The 15170-nt window shown below is 56.4% G+C and overlaps 1 protein-coding gene across 1 annotated transcript in view; it reads left to right on the forward strand.

Annotated features, from left to right (window-relative positions):
* Positions 1–9163: 9163 nt before the first annotated feature.
* RALY (RALY heterogeneous nuclear ribonucleoprotein) overlaps positions 9164–15170 on the forward strand; it is a 116659-nt gene continuing 110652 nt past the window's right edge. Inside the window, exon 1 of the mRNA XM_054173475.1 lies at positions 9164–9414. The gene's annotated coding sequence lies outside the window, so the exon portion shown is untranslated. The remainder of the gene's footprint in view (positions 9415–15170) is intronic.

Genomic DNA, 15170 nt, shown 5'->3' on the forward strand with positions numbered 1-15170 from the left:
TGGAAGAAGAGGCACTTGGATGCACACAGGACCAACAAAATAGTACCAGGAGGACCAGCTAAATAATACTACTGCACTGGAGAGCAGGGAAGGGGAAAAGACCCTGGGGGTCCTGGTGGATGGGAGGTTAACCATGAGCCAGCAATGTGCTCTGGTGGCCAAGAAGGCCAGGGGCATCCTGGGGTGGATTTGAGAGGCTGTGGTCAGTAGGTCAAGAGAGGTTCTCCTCCCCCTCTACTCTGCCCTGCTGAGGCCACATCTGGAATACTGTGTCCAGTTCTGGGCTCCTCAGTTCAGGAAGGACCTCAGGGAACTGCTTGAGAGAGTCCAGCACAGAGCCACAAAGCTGCTGCAGGCAGTGGAACATCTTCCTCAGGAGGAGAGCCTGAGGGAGCTGAGGGCTCTGGAGCTTGGGGAGGAGGAGCCTGAGGGTGACCTCATGGCTGGGGATAAAGCTGTGCAGGGTGAGTGCCCAGAGGCTGGAGCCAGGCTCTGCTGGGTGCTGCCCAAGGCCAGCACAAGGGGCAGTGGGGGAAGCTGAGGCAGAGGAAGTGCCATGCAAACAGGAGGAGAAATCTTCTCTCTGTGTGGGTGACAGAGCCCTGGAGCAGGCTGCCCAGGGGGGTTGTGGAGTCTCCCTCTCTGGAGAGATTCAGGACCCACCTGGATGTGTTCCTGTGTGAGCTGCTCTGGGTGACCCTGCTCTGGCCAGGGGGGTTGGACTGGATGAGCTTTGGAGGTGCCTTCTGGGCCTAGAATTCTGTGGTTGTAGGAGTCTGCAATTTCATACTGCACAGTGTTCCTGCATGGCTGGCAGCAGCAGTGTGCTGGAGAGCCTGGTGGAATGTGCAGCCCTTCCCAGGACAGCACTGGTGTGGATACAGCACAGCCATGCCAGAGGCATCTGCTGCTTGAGGTGATGCTTGCTGAGCTTTGCTCCTTTACCATGATCACAGGGTCACAGGATCAGAGGATGTGATGTGTTAGAAGGGACCTCCAGAGATCATCCAGTCCAAGCCCCTGGCCAGAGCAGGAGCATAGGATCCAGCACAGGTCACACAGATCACATCCAGACAGGGCTTGAAAGGCTCCAGAGAAGGAGACTCCACAACCTCTCTGGGCAGCCTGCTCCAGGGCTCTGGGACCCTCACAGTGCAGAAGTTCCTCCTCATGCTGAGGTGGAACCTCCTGTGCTGCAGTTTCCATCCATTGCTCCTTGTCCTATCCCAGGGTGCAACTGAGCAGAGCCTGTCCCTGTCCCCTCCCTCCTGACCCTCAGCCCTCAGATATTGATAGACATTGATCAGATCCCTCTCAGCCTTCTCTTCTCCAGACTAACCACCCCCAGGGCTCTCAGCCTCTCCTCCCCAGGCAGTGCTGCAGTCCCTTCAGCATCCCTGTAGCCTTCCCTTGGACTCTCTCCAGCAGATCTCTGTCCCTCCTGAACTGGAGAGCCCAGGACTGAATTCAGTACTCAAGATGAGGTCTCAGCAGGGCAGAGTAGAGGGGGAGGAGAACCTCCCTGGCTCTGCTGGCCACGCTCCTCTGAATGCAGCCCAGGATCCCATTGGCCTTCTCGGCCCCCAGGGCACATTGCTGTCCCATGCAGAACTTGCTGCCCCCCAGCACTCCCAGCTCCTTCTCCCCAGGGCTGCTCTCCAGCAGATCCCCTCCCAGCCTGTGCTGCTGCAGTTTATTCTTCCTGCCCAGACGAGACCCAGCTCCCCTCCTAAACAACATCCTTTGAGTGCTTTTAGACTGACTTTCAGATGGGTTGGATAAAGGAACCTGACAGAGGTAAGTTCTAAGGTCAGTGCTGCTCACCCATCTCTGTCATCCCACTGAGCTCTTAAATTGGTGTTAAAACCTTCTGGGGAAAAAGATGGCAAATAGAAAAAGAGAGAAGGTTGCTTGTGCTTGGCAGCACACCCAGTGCTGGGGCAGCTGCTGTGGTGAGAGCCTGGCACAGGCTGCCCAGGGAGGTGGTGGAAGCCTCCTGCCTGGAGGTGTTTGCAGCCAGGCTGGAGGTGGCTGTGAGCAACCTGCTGTAGTGTGAGGTGTCCCTGGCCATGGCAGAGGGGTTGGGACTGGCTGAGCCTTGAGGTCCCTTCCAACCCTGACAGTTCTGTGATTCTATGGAGCAGCAGGGCTGCCAGCACAGAACAAATCCATCCAGCTGTGGTCCCAGCCCCTGGCAGCACCCTGCCCAGCTCCCAGAGGAAGCAGGAGAAAGCTGCCCTTTGCATGCAGCGTATTGTCACAGATTCATGGTGTCACAGAATGGTTTGGGATGGAAGGGACCTTCAGAATCATCCACTTCCAACCTCCTGCCATGGGCAGGGACACCTTCCACCAGCCCAGGATGCTCAAGGCCTCATCCAGTCTGGTCTTGAACACTTCCAGGGAGGAGACATCCACAGCCTCCCTGGGCAACCTGTGCCAGTGTCTCACCACTCACTAAAGAATTCCTTCCTCACCTCAAGTCTCAGTCTCCTCTCTCCCAGCTCACAGCCATTGTTCCTCATCCTGGCACTCCCAGCCCTCATCCAAAGTCCTTCCCCAGCTCTCCTGGGGCCCTTCAGGTACTGGAAGGCTGCTCTGAGATCTCCCTGGAGCCTTCTCTTCTCCAGGCTGAACAGCCCCAACTCTCCCAGCCTGGCCCCACAGGGGAGTTCTGCAGCCTCTGATCATCTTGGTGACCTCATCTGGACCCTCTCCAGCAGCTCCAGGTCCTTGTGCTGGGGGCCCAGAGCTGGAGGCAGTGCTGCAGGTGGGGGCTGAGCAGAGCAGAGCAGAGGGGCAGAATCCCCTCCCTGTGCTGCTGCTCTCCCTGCTCTGGCTGCAGCTCAGTACTCAGCTGGCTCTGGGCTGCCAGGGACCAGTGCTGGCTCCTGGGCAGTTTGTCACCAACTGACACCCCCAAGGCCTTCTCCTCCAGGCTGCTCTCAGCCATTCCTCACCCAGCCTGGGTTTGTGCTTGGGGTTGCCCTGAGCCAGGTGCAGGACCTTACACTTTGCTTTGTTGAACTTGATGGAGCTTGGCTTGGGCTCACCTCCCAAGCCTGTCTGAGTCCCTCTTTAAACATCACCAAACACCTCTGCATTTTTCTGTTCCTCTGCTCTCAGAAATCAGCTTTTCACAGTATCACAGAATCACCAAGGTTGGAAGAGACCTCCAAGATCATCAAGTCTAATCTGTCACCACAGACCTCATGACTAAACCATGGTTCCAAGTGCCACATTCAAGCCTCCCTTGAACACCTCCAGGGATGGGGACTCCACCACCTCCCTGGGCAGCACATTCCAACAGCTAACAACTCTCTCTGGGAAGAACTTCCCCTGGCACAGCTTGAGACTGTGTCCTCTTGTTCTGCTGCTGGGTGCCTGGGAGAAGAGACCAACTCCCTCCTGGCTACAACCTCCCTTCAGGGAGTTGCAGAGAGCAAGAAGGTCTCCCCTGAGCCTCCTCTTCTCCAGGCTAAGCAACCCCAGCTCCCTCAGCCTCTCCTCCCAGGGCTGTGCTCCAGACCCCTCCCCAGCCTCCTTGCCCTTCTCTGGACACCTTCAAGTCTCTCAATGTCCTTCTTAAACTGAGGAGCCCAGAACTGGACACAGGACTCAAGGTGTGGCCTAAGCAGTGCTGAGCACAGGGCACAATGACTTCCCTGCCCCTGCTGGCCACACTCTTCCTGCTGCAGGTCAGGATGCCCTTGGCCTTCTTGGCCCCCTGGGCACACTGCTGCCTCCTGTTCAGCTGCTGTCAACCATTACCCCCAGGTCCCTTTCTGCAGAATGATCTCTGGGGGGTTGGGGTTGGGTTTTTTTTTTTGGCTTGTTCTTTAAGCAGCTGCTTCTGCTTGGGCTTCATGGTGTGGAAAGCACAAATAACTCTGGAGGCCTCGTGGTGTGTTCCCCACCCCCTCCACTGCCAGTTCTCCTTCGTGGGATTCATGACTTTGGAGCACATTGCTTTCTCTGTTGACTCTGTTGCTCTGTTGTTATTCTCTCAGTGGCTGGTGGAACAACATGAAAAATTCATTCAAAAAAAAACCAACCTAGCAGTGGGGGAAACAAAAAAAGGGAAAGGGAAAAAAAAACCAACCCCAAACCACCAGCAGCAAGCACCCAGCAGCACTGCTCTTAAGCTCCCAGCAGGAAAAAAGAAACACCAAGTGCAGGAGAGTGAAATCAGAGCAATGGGAAGAGAAGGGTGAGAGGGTTAAACATCTGAAGGATTCATAAGCACACAGAGTGTCCTGGGCAAACTGCTGCTGAAAAGCAGCTGTCACATCCTCTGTGGGGTACCACCATCAACTCAGGAGGCAGAGAAGGCTCTCACTGGAGGGGTTGCTTCCTTCAGGGTGAACTGAGCTGGGTTAGGAACTGCCTGGAGGGCAGAGCCCAGAGAGTGGTGGTGAATGGTGCCACAGCCAGCTGGCAGCCAGGCACTGGTGGTGTGCCCCAGGGATCAGTGCTGGGCCCCATGCTCTTTAACATCTTCATTGATGATCTGGATGAGGGCACTGAGTCCATCATCAGTAAGTCTGCAGATGACACCAAGCTGGGGGCAGGAGTTGATCTGTTAGAGGATAGGAGAGCTCTGCAGAGGGACCTTGCCAGGCTGCACAGATAGGCAGAGGCCAACAGGATGGCATTCAACAAGTCCAAGTGTCAGGTGCTGCACTTTGGCCACAACAACCCCAGGCAGTGCTACAGGCTGGGGACAGAGTGGCTGAGAGCAGCCAGGCAGAAAGGCACCTGGGGGTAGTGGTTGACAGCAGCTGAACAGGAGCCAGCAGTGTGCCCAGGGGGCCAAGAAGGCCAAGGGCATCCTGGCCTGCAGCAGGAAGAGTGTGGCCAGCAGGAGCAGGGAAGTCATTGTGCCCAGTGCTCAGCACTGGTTAGACCACACCTTGAGTCCTGTGTTCAGTTCTGGGCCCCTCATTGCCTAACCTAATCAGGAGGCCTGGAGCTCTCAGGACAGGAGGGACCTGGACCTGATGGAGCAGGTCCAGAGGAGGACCACAAAAATGCTCAGGGGGTTGGAGCAGCTCTGCTACAGGGACAAACTGAGGGAGCTGGGGGTGTTCAGCCTGCAGAAGAGGAGGCTCTGGGGGAGAGCCAGTACCTGAAGGGGGCTATAGGAAGGATGGAGAGAGAAGAAGTTAGGAAGAAGTTGTTCCCCAGGAGGGTGGTGAGAGCCTGGCACAGGCTGCCCAGGGAGGTGGTGGAAGCCTCCTGCCTGGAGGTGTTTGCAGCCAGGCTGGAGGTGGCTGTGAGCAACCTGCTGCAGTGTGAGGTGTCCCTGGCCATGGCAGTGGGGTTGGGACTGGCTGAGCCTTGAGGTCCCTTCCAACCCTGACAATTCTGTGATTCTATCATTTTATGATCCTAATTCTTTTTTATTTAGGGGTGGGGGTTTTTTTGGTGACCTCAACTTCAAAAGCATCCAAACTGCAGCTCTCTGTGGGATACCTTTCTGCAGGGCTATCAGGAATGAATAATTGTTTTAAGTGCAGAGAACTCTGTGTGTGTGTGTGTGTGTGTGTATGTGTCTCCTACCTGCTCCCCTCCAAGAGCCCTGCTGCATGGTTTGTCCTTAATGAATAATGAAAGACACTTTTGTGTAGCTTCCCACCCCTGGACTTGCTGGTGGCTGTTGAGCTGTAATAAAGAGGACTTGAAAGACAATCAGGGTATGATGAAAACTCAATTCTGGACTAACAGGAGCAGCACCTGCTTCTGAAGGTGTTTACAGACCTCACTGGGGCTTTGGGGGGTGGAGAATCTTAGTGCTTCAAGACTGGGGGAAAAAAATCCCATTCTGGGATGCTCCTGCATAGTTCCTTGAAAGAAACCTATCCAGAGAAGGGCAACAAGGCTGGGGAGGGGTCTGGAGCACAGCCCTGTGAGGAGAGGCTGAGGGAGGTTGTAGCTAGGTGGGGGTTAGTCTCTTCTCCCAGGCACCCAGCACCAGAACAAGAGGACACAGTCTCAAGCTGTGCCAGGGGAAGTTTAGGCTGGAGGTGAGGAGAAAGTTCTTCCCAGCAAGAGGAATTGGCCCTTGGGATGTGCTGCCCAGGGAGGTGGTGGAGTCCCCATCCCCGGAGGTGTTTAGGAAGAGCCTGGATGAGGCACTTGGTGCCATGGTTTAGTTGATTAGATGGTGCTGGGTGATAGGTTGGACTGGATGAGCTCTGAGGTCTTTTCCAGCCTGGTTGATTCTATGATTCTAGGAATAATCCTGTGCTGGCAGAAATGGAGAGGAATCAGTGAAGATCAAGGGCCTAACACCTGGTTATACTCTCTGACAGCACAGCTTAGATGCTGCTCCATAAATCACCTCAAGTGCTGATGACAAACTCAGAACTGTTAATGTAAACCTGAAAGGTGTCCAGAGAAAGGCCATGAGGATGAGCAGAGGGCTGGAGCTCCTCTCTTATGAGGAAGGAATGAGAGAGTTGGGGTTGAAGGACTCCTACAAGAAGGCTAGGGAGAGACTTTTTAGGGTGTTGGGTAGTGATAGGACAGGAGGGAATGGATCCAAGGGAGCTGGAGCTCCTCTGATATGAGGACAGACTGAGAGAGTTGGGGTTGTACAGGCTGGAGAGGAGGAGGCTCCCAGGAGACCTTCTTGTGGCCTTCCAGGATCTGAAGGGGGATACAGGAAAGCTGGGGAGGGACTTTGGAGGGTGTTAGGGAGTGATAGGACAGGGGGGGATGGAACAAAACTGGAAATGTGGAGATTCAGCTTGGATGTCAGGAAGAAGTTCTTGCCCATGAGGGTGGTGAGAGAGTGGCACAGCTAGAGAGGGAAGCAGCTCTACTGCCCAAATTACTTCTGACCTGAGGTGACCTTGCAAGTGGCCACTAGAGAAAGAGTGGCAAAGGAGGATCAGAGCAGATGAGTGCTGTGAGTGTGCCATGTGGAGGTTATTTCTAGTGTTGAAGCTGATCTGCCTGCTGCTCCCCAAGGCTATCAAGAAACTTTTGAAATGAAAGAAGGGCTGCACCTGTCACCTCCTCCTTCAGTCTGCAGAAGAGGAGGAGGCTCTGGGGGAGACCTAATAGCAGCCTGCCAGTACCTGAAGGGGGCTACAGGAAGGATGGAGAGAGAAGATGTTAGGAAGAAGTTGTTGCCCATGAGGGTGGTGAGAGCCTGGCACAGGTTGCCCAGGGAGGTGGTGGAAGCCTCCTGCCTGGAGGTGTTTGCAGCCAGGCTGGAGGTGGCTGTGAGCAACCTGCTGTAGTGTGAGGTGTCCCTGCCCATGGCAGGGGGGCTGGAACTGGCTGAGCCTTGAGGCCCCTTCCAGCCCTGCCAATTCTGTGATTCTATGAGTGCTGCCTTCCTCCATCAGTGGTACTGTTCATGAGCTGTGAAGGGGACTGCTTGGAGTGGTTATGCTGAGGAATGGGAGCAGGTTTGCTAGAGACACCTGCTCACCTGACAATTCCATCATTCTATGAACTCTGGAGAACACCTCACCCAGGATATGCACTGGAATGTGGGCACAAAATTGGACATCAAAAATTCCATCTAGACATGAGGAGGAACTTCTCAAATTCAAGGGTGCTGGAGCACTGCAGCAGGCTGCCCAGAGAGGCAAGGGAGTCTCCTCCTCTGAAGACACTCAACACCTGCCTGGACATATTCCTGGGTGATCTTCTTCAGCTGAGCCTGCCTTGGCAAGGGGGGTTGGACTCAACCTCCAGAGGTCTCTTCCAGCCCTACCATTCTGTGATGCTGTGAATGCATGGCTGCTGTGATTCATTCTCCCTGCACCCTAAGGGAGTTTAGTTGATCAGATGGTGCTGGGTGATAGGTTGAACTCGGTTACCTCAAAGTTCTTTTCCAACCTGGATAACTCTAAGTAAATTCTAAGAGTCATTCATGTTTCAAAGCCATGAAGATGTGGTGCTGAAGGAGGTGGTTTAGCTGTGACCTGGCAGTGCTGGCTTAAGAGCTGCACCTGAGGATCTCAGAGGTCTCATCCAACCAAGCCAATTCTGTGCTTCTATGATGGGAAGCAAAACCCAAGGAGGAGATTGTTTTCTGAGGGGAGAGGGAGCACCATGGCCCGTGTCAGGCTGGAGCAGCTGGATTTCATGGGACATGTGAGTGCATTCCACTTTTCAACCCTGCCTTGGGAAGCCCACCCTGCAGGTGAAAAAAGAAATGAAGCTTGGAAAAAGATATCTGAGTTGCCCAAGAGAAAGAAATCAGCTGAATGAAGAGTTAGTTCTTAGCATGTGGGGTGGTAAGCACCCAGAGATACTGCCTGCAGCCCAGAAGCTGTCAGGTCTTGCTGTTGGGAAGAGACTTCACCTTAGTAATGGGGCCAGTCTGATTTGAGTGGTGTCCAGTGGCAGGACAAGGGGCAATGGGCACAAACTGGAACTCAGGAGGTTCTATCTGAGCAGGAGAAGAAACTTTGCTGTGAGAGTGCCAGAGCCCTGGAGCAGGCTGCCCAGAGAGGTTGTGGAGCCTCCTTCTCTAGAGATTCCAAAGTTACCAGGACATTGTGATCCCAAGCAGTGTGCAGCTAGATGATCTTCAGAGGTCCTCTTTGCTCCCCCACCGCGTTGGGATTCTGGGATTCATAATTCTCCTACTACTGAACAACCCAACCTGAAGAAGCATCTTCTGAGCACCTCATCACTGCCACAGCCTCAGCAGAAGCACGCACGATGCTGGGCAGCTCTGTTTAACCGAGGACTTCAGCACCACCGCAGCTCTGCTGGGAATCAACGGAGAATCCTTCTGGGGAGAGTCGTCTCTTCCTTGAGTGAGAGTTTATCACCTGCGCCAGGGGTCGACCCCAGGGACCTTTGCAGAAGCGCAAGCTGAGGTGAGCAGGCTGGGCAGGGCAGCCGCTGCCGGGGGTCCTGCTCTCCGGTAAGGCTGCGGGGCTGGTGCCTGGCATCCTTGGCAAGGGAGAAGGACCCGAGCAGCAGCGCGGCGCTGGATGCTCAACTGCGGGCTCACCGCTCCGAGCGCTCCGGTGGCGCTGCGGGGCCGGGACCCGCCGCCCCCGGCTCCCGCCCGGCTCCGCCCCGCTCGGATTCTTCCACTGCGGCGGCGGCGGAGCGGAAGGAGAGCCGGGGAAGGAGGAGCGGGGGTGCCGGGGCAGCGGGGCTGCCCGCGGCCGGGGTCCGGCAGCCCCGCGCAGCTCCGACCCCTTCGGCGCTGCCGCCGCGGCCGCACCGCTCGCTGGCGGCGGCCAGCGGCGTGCGCAGCCTGCCGGTGTGTCCAACCCCCCTCCCCGGCGCGGCGCCGTGGTACGGTCGGCGGGAAGGAGCCGGGGCGGCGGGGGGGGTGCGCGGCACTGTGCCGGCGGCTCCCGCGGGGCGAGGGCGGGCGGGGCTGGGGCCGCTGCGCCTCGTCCTTCTCCCTCCTCATCCTCATCGCCACCGGTGAGTGCTGCTGCCCGCCCTGCCCTGCCCTGCCCTTCCCTTCCAGGCTACTCCCCCCATCGACAGGCAGGCTCCGTCCGAGCGCTCCGGCTCGGCTCCGAGGAGCTGCCGCTCGGAGCGGAGCGCCCTGGGCGGTCTGGCTGCCAGGGGTTTATCGCCTCCCTTATTAATTATTTTCCTCCTCCCATCCTCTCCTGGCCCCGCTGTTCACTGTGTTTCCCGGGGCTTTGCCCGCCGCTGATCTGCGTTCCCCCGTTTGGCGGGCAGGGGCAGGCAGCGCGGCGGTGCCGGCACCTGCGGGATGGGGAAACTTCGGCGTTGGCGAGCCCGGGGTTGGGGGGGACCCCCCCCACACACACACTGCCTGCCGAGCTCCGGAGCCGTGGTCGGGACGCTTGTCAGGGTGCTGGAGGGGGTGTCCGCGGAGCACCGTGGCCAGTTGCTCTGTGTCTCCCGGCCAACCGAGGTGTCCGTTCCTCCCGGAGAGGGTCCTGGGGTGAGATGGAAGCTGCTTGATTCGCTCCGTACCGCTTAACCGGGCTGAGTGATGAGCCCCAGCCGCAGGGGACCAGCATCGCTGGTGCCTCTGTAGCCGGAGAGGGGCTTCCGAATGCGCTCCTCGGCGTGTTGGTGTTCAGCCCTGCGGTCTCCCAAGGCGGTTCTGGAGCGTTTCGGAACCTTCTCAGTGCTGGGCTGGGGGGCTTCGGGCTGGTGTGCGGAGCTCCGGCTGCGGCTCTCGGCTGGCCCCGGCGCCCCGTGTGCCACACGCCGAGTCCTGGCTGAGCTCCGTGCTGGCAAGGGTGGTCCTGCGGCTCGGCTGATCGGGGCGCTCGGAAGCCTCGCTGTGGAGTGCCTGCACGGAGAAGAGCCTCGCCTGCGCTTGGCGTTTCCTGACTCTGCTTCTGAGACCGATCCTGGGATTTTTGTGGCACGGGGCAGAGCTGGGATGTGAGGCTGTAAGGCAGTGACCAGGCCTGGCTGGGCTGCAGGCTGTGGGGCATTCCCTCCGGCCAGCCGCCGCTCTCATCTCCGGTAGCTCTTCTGCTCGGGCTCTGCTGGAGGCTGAAATCCTCGCATCGCTGTCAGCTTCAGCTTACTTTTGAGGCGAGACAAAGGGCCCCCCTTGCTTCGTGTGAAGGGAGTCGTCGTTGTCTTTGCCCTGCGAATAAATCTCGGCAGGTGGTGGATAGCTGGTGCTGGGCTGGGGAGGGAGCCGGTGTGGGCAGCGTGGCCACTGCTGCTGGCAGCTTCTCCAGCCCTGGCAGGGGCAGGGTGAGCCGCTGGGGCTGGTATTTGCTGTGGACCTCAGCACTCGGGCTGAGCCTGTTTTCTTTGGCTTTGAGCGGTGCTGGCTGGCATCTGGCATGAGCAGTCACGGGTTGGAAGCTGAAGGCTGCCCCTCAGGACCTCTGGATCATCCCTGCTGTAAGGAGGAAGCCTGCTCCTTTCTACAGGTGCTTCCTCTCTTGGTGCCCCTCTCTGGCTTGGGAAGGGGGAGGTGGTACTTCTGCTTGGGCTCTGTCTTGTCCGTTATTCTGCAGGTTGTTCTGATTTTTCTCCTGAGGTAAGGGATAGGGAAGGAGTTTGCTTTTCTAAGCAAAGCCAGCAGCTCGCTTGGTGTGAAAGGAAGGACAGCTCTTTGGCTGCTCCTCGCGGCTGACCAGGAGGTAAGGAGCCTGTGTCATCAGTGAACCCTCTGGTGAAGCCCCAGCAACGTGGCTCAGTAGCATCCTTTATGGGCTGCCTGCGCTCAGCGACAACTTGTCACAAGGTTTATTGCTGACGTGCCTGGAAGTCCTCTTTGGGACTCTGGTTTTGTCTGAGCAGCGCTGGGCTGGGGCTGAGGGATTCCTTCAGGATGTCCCTGCCTGAGGACAAGACACTCCTTGAGTTCCCCGTGCTGTGCCTGGGAAGGATTGCAGGTGATTTAGCTCTTGCTGGAGGTGGGCTTCAGGAGAACGGCAAAGCAGAAGATAGTGGGGCTCCTCAAAAGCACTTTCTTTAGAAAAGGCAAATGATGGGCAATCGTGGAAGGATGTTTTCGTTAGAGGTTGTAAAGAGAAGATGAAAGCTCTTGACAGAGAGCAGTTGGTGTGGAGTAAGTGGTGGGACTTGATAGTTCAGTAAAACAAGGCACTTAATTCCTTTCCCCATCACCACGGCAGCTTTCAGCTCTCCTCCTCCCAGATAATTCACTAAATAGCAACAAAGCTTCTTTCCCAGTTGGGTTTTTCATTGATGGCTGCTTGAGGAGTTTGCAGACTCCTTCAAGAAGGTGCCCCTTGGGCTTAAAAATCTTTGATATGCTAAAGGTGCTGTAGAGTTATCCAAAGGGTTAATTGTAGGTAATGATGAGAATTGCAGCCCTTCCTCCCTTGCTCCTTCCTCTGAAGTTAGTCTTTGCCTGGTGCAGGGCTGTGCTCCTCTGCTGTAGAGTTATCCAAGGGGTTAATTGTAAGTATTGATGAGAATTGCAGCCCTTCCCCACCCTTGCCCCTTCCCCTGAAGTTAGTCTTTGCCTGGTGCAGGGCTGTGCTCCTCTGCTGTAGAGGAGGACACAGCTTGAGACTGTGTCCTCTTGTTCTGCTGCTGGGTGCCTGGGAGGAGAGACCAACCCCCACCTGGCTCCAACCTCCCTTCAGGGAGTTGCAGAGAGCAAGAAGGTCTCCCCTGAGCCTCCTCTTCTGCAGGCTAAGCAACCCCAGCTCCCTCAGCCTCTCCTCACAGGGCTGTGCTCCAGACCCCTCCCCAGCCTTGTTGCCCTTCTCTGGACATGTTCAAGAGTGTCAATGCCCTCCTTGAACTGAGGAGCCCAGAGAAAAGGGAGGGAGGAACCACTTGGCCTCGAGGTGAGGAGAAAGTTCTTCACAGAGAGAGTTGTTAGCCATTGGGATGTGCTGCCCAGGGAGGTGGTGGAGTCCCCATCCCTGGAGGTGTTCCAGAGGGGATTGGATGTGGCACTTGGAGTCATGGTCTAGTAGTCAGGAGGTGTTGGGTGACAGGTTGGACTTGATGATCTCTGAGGCCTTTTCCAACCTTATTGATTCTATGACAACAACGAGGTGGTGGTGGTGGTGGTTTGTTCACATATAACTGTGGAGCTTTAATTCCATAGCTCTCAAAAATCATCCTAAAGGCGTGCTCCTCATCCCTGCCTCGGCAGAGGAGGCCAACCTGCAGAGCTGCTGCTGATGTGGGCAGTCTGAATAGAGCTGAAGAGTAAAGAGGCTCTCAGGAGAACCTGAGACCCAGGAGGTATTTTTCAGACCTGAGTTATGTCACTTTGGTTGTTTTGGTGGGGGGTTTCCCCCCCCCCTTCAGGGGTGCCTCAGGCACTTGCATTTTAAGAAGACAAAGCTTTTGTTTTGTTGTGGGTTGGTTGGGTGTTTTTTTTCCCAGCTGGCCTAGTAAAAAAACCAAACCCAGCCTGCCAAGGCTGAGTGCAAAGGGAAGGCTTTCAGAAGTTGTCATTGGTGAGGAAGTTGATTGTGTGCTGCTGTGCAGCAGAACGCCGCTGCCTTCCTCACCCTGCTGGCACCTCTGGCTATTTATACCTTTGCCACCAGCCCTGGGGGGGTGTGTGTGTGTGTGTGTAGCTGTTGAAGTCAAGTGAGTGATGTTACACACTGTTCTCACCTGCAAGGCTGCCTTTAATTAGAAGGTCAGGTGCCTGCCAGCTCTGGCTCGGTAGCGAGCTGATTGTGTGTGCTTCACCACAAGCAGAGCTGGGGTGAGACCAGGGCAGGGCTTGACTGGGAGCTGGTGCCCTGCAGAATCAACATCTGCTGCTAAGTGTGTGGCAATCACAGAATCACAGACCTCCAGAGCTCATCCAGTCCACCCCCCCCTGCCTGTGACCCTGTGATCATGGTAAAGGAGCAAAGCTCAGCAAGCATCACCTCAAGCAGCAGATGCCTCTGGCATGGCTGTGCTGTATCCACACCAGTGCTGTCCTGGGAAGGGCTGCACATTCCCCCAGGCTCTCCAGCACACTGCTGCTGCCAGCCATGCAGGAACACTGTGCAGTATGAAATTGTAGACTCCTACAACCACAGAATGCTAGGCCCAGAAGGCACCTCCAAAGCTCATCCAGTCCAACCCCCCTGGCCAGAGCAGGCTCACCCAGAGCAGCTCACACAGGAACACATCCAGGCAGGTCTTGAAGATCTCCAGAGAGGGAGACTCCACAACCCCCCTGGGCAGCCTGCTCCAGGGCTCTGTCACACTCACAGAGAGATTTCTCCTCCTGTTTGCATGGAACTTCCTCTGCCTCAGCTTCCCCCACTGCCCCTTGTGCTGGCCTTGGGCAGCACCCAGCAGAGCCTGGCTCCAGCCTCTGGGCACTCATCCTGCACAGCTTTATCCCCAGCAATGAGGTCACCCTCAGGCTCCTCTCCAAGCTCCAGAGCCCTCAGCTCCCTCAGGCTCTCCTCCTGAGGAAGATGTTCCACTGCCTGCAGCAGCTTTGTGGCTCTGTGCTGGACTCTTTCAAGAGGTTCCCTGAGGTCCTTCTTGAACTGAGGGGTCCAGAACTGGACACAATATTTCAGATGAGGCCTCAGCAGGGCATGGAGGAGGAGAACCTCTCTTGACCTACTGACCACAGCCTCTCAAATCCCCCCCAGGATGCCCTTGGCCTTCTTGGCCACCAGGGCACACTGCATTTAAGATGCTGGAACTATCCAAACCAAGCCCTGGAAGATTGCTCTTCTGCCTGTCTTAGGAGATCCTCAGCTTGCATGGGGACAAGGATGTGTTCCAATAGGGAAATGAAAGCTTTCCTTCTGGCTTCTCCTGTTTCTTGCAGCTTAAAGCAAGCAGAAATAGTGTCCTGTTGTTGCCAGGCTGTGGGCAAAGAAGAGGAGCTGCCTGGAACTGCTCTGGCAGGGGGGTTGGGCTCAATCTCTTGGGGTCACTGCAGTGCTACAGGCTGGGGTCAGAGTGGCTGAGAGCAGCCATGCAGAGAGGGACCTGGGGATAGTGGTTGATAGTAGGCTGAACATGAGCCAGCAGTGTGCCCAGGGGGGCAAGAAGGCCAAGGGCATCCTGGCCTGCATCAGGAAGAGTGTGGCCAGCAGGAGCAGGGAAGTCCTTGTGCCCTGTGCTCAGCACTGCTTAGGCCACACCTGGAGTCCTGTGTCCAGTTCTGGGCTTCTCAGGTCAGGAAAGAGGTTGAGATGCTGGAAGGTGTCCAGAGAAGGGCAACAAAGCTGGGGAGGGGTCTGGAGCACAGCCCTGGGAGGAGAGGCTGAGGGAGCTGGGGTTGCTTAGCCTGCAGAAGAGGAGGCTCAGGGGAGACCTCATTGCTCTCTGCAACTCCCTGAAGGGAGGTTGGAGCCAGGTGGGGGTTGGTCTCTTCTCCCAGGCACCCAGCACCAGAACAGGAGGACACAGTCTCAAGCTGTGCCAGGGGAGGTTTAGGCTGGAGGTGAGGAGAAAATTCTTCCCAGCAAGAGGAATTGGCCCTTGGGATGTGCTGCCCAGGGAGGTGGTGGAGTCCCCATCCCTGGAGGTGTTTAGGAAGAACCTGGATGAGGCACCTTGAGCCATGGTTTAGTTGATCAGATGGTGTTGGGTGAGAGGTTGGACTCAGTGGTCTCTGAGGTCTTTTCCAACCTGGTTAATTCTGTTCTAATGCTGTGATCCTGTGAGATGGGATTCATGTGCAGGACAGCAGGGGGGATGCTGAAGCATGGATGTGAAGTGTGCTGCCTGCAGTCTGTGCTTTGTGAGCTCCCAGGGAGCTCCTTTAAGAA

The sequence above is a fragment of the Dryobates pubescens genome, chromosome 26 (genome assembly GCF_014839835.1).
Source record: "Dryobates pubescens isolate bDryPub1 chromosome 26, bDryPub1.pri, whole genome shotgun sequence".
In the NCBI taxonomy this organism is placed as follows: Eukaryota; Metazoa; Chordata; class Aves; order Piciformes; family Picidae; genus Dryobates; species Dryobates pubescens.